The following is a 572-nucleotide window of genomic DNA, read 5'->3' as shown; positions in this document are numbered from 1 at the left end:
CTACGTCCTTGGGACTGTCACCAAAAAACCATGAACATTATAAGACATCGACTCTACGCTAGTAGCAGTTCAGATTCCATACACGTGTAAACAACGGTTATTTCTTCTACTGGAATAGCAATTCCTCCGTAAGACCCCTTCGCACATGGCAACAACCTCAGCATCGGTTTTCCTCCGTTCTTTCACTAGTCCCCACTTCCCAAAGAGCAGGCAAAGTGGAACTGAGAGCAATGAGACAAAATGGTGCTGGGGGATACAATAGAAAAATATATTGTTCGCTGGTTTTTTATTTTTTGTTTCTGCTGAGCAAGATATTTACAGGTAGGTAGGTCCCAACGGGTCATCTCCTTCGGTGACAATGTCCATTCGCTAAGTCTCAGTGTAAAGGGTTCCCTTTCTGGCTTTAAGGCACTTTATTTTGTGTATTTTCTCTTACCTTGCTAGTTGTTAATTCATAGGGGTCACACTTTCCTTGTCCCCGGCCTCCCCATCCCCAGCTCCTCTTGGAATACCAAAAAAATTCCTAAGCTCACTGAAGTAATTGCAAAAATGTTAAAGAAATTTGGGGGGGG

This window comes from Egretta garzetta, unplaced genomic scaffold (assembly GCF_000687185.1).
Source record: "Egretta garzetta isolate BGI_Z169 unplaced genomic scaffold, ASM68718v1 scaffold322, whole genome shotgun sequence".
Lineage (NCBI taxonomy): Eukaryota > Metazoa > Chordata > Aves > Pelecaniformes > Ardeidae > Egretta > Egretta garzetta.
The sequence above is the reverse complement of the archived record's forward strand: the minus strand, read 5'-3'. Positions refer to the sequence as shown.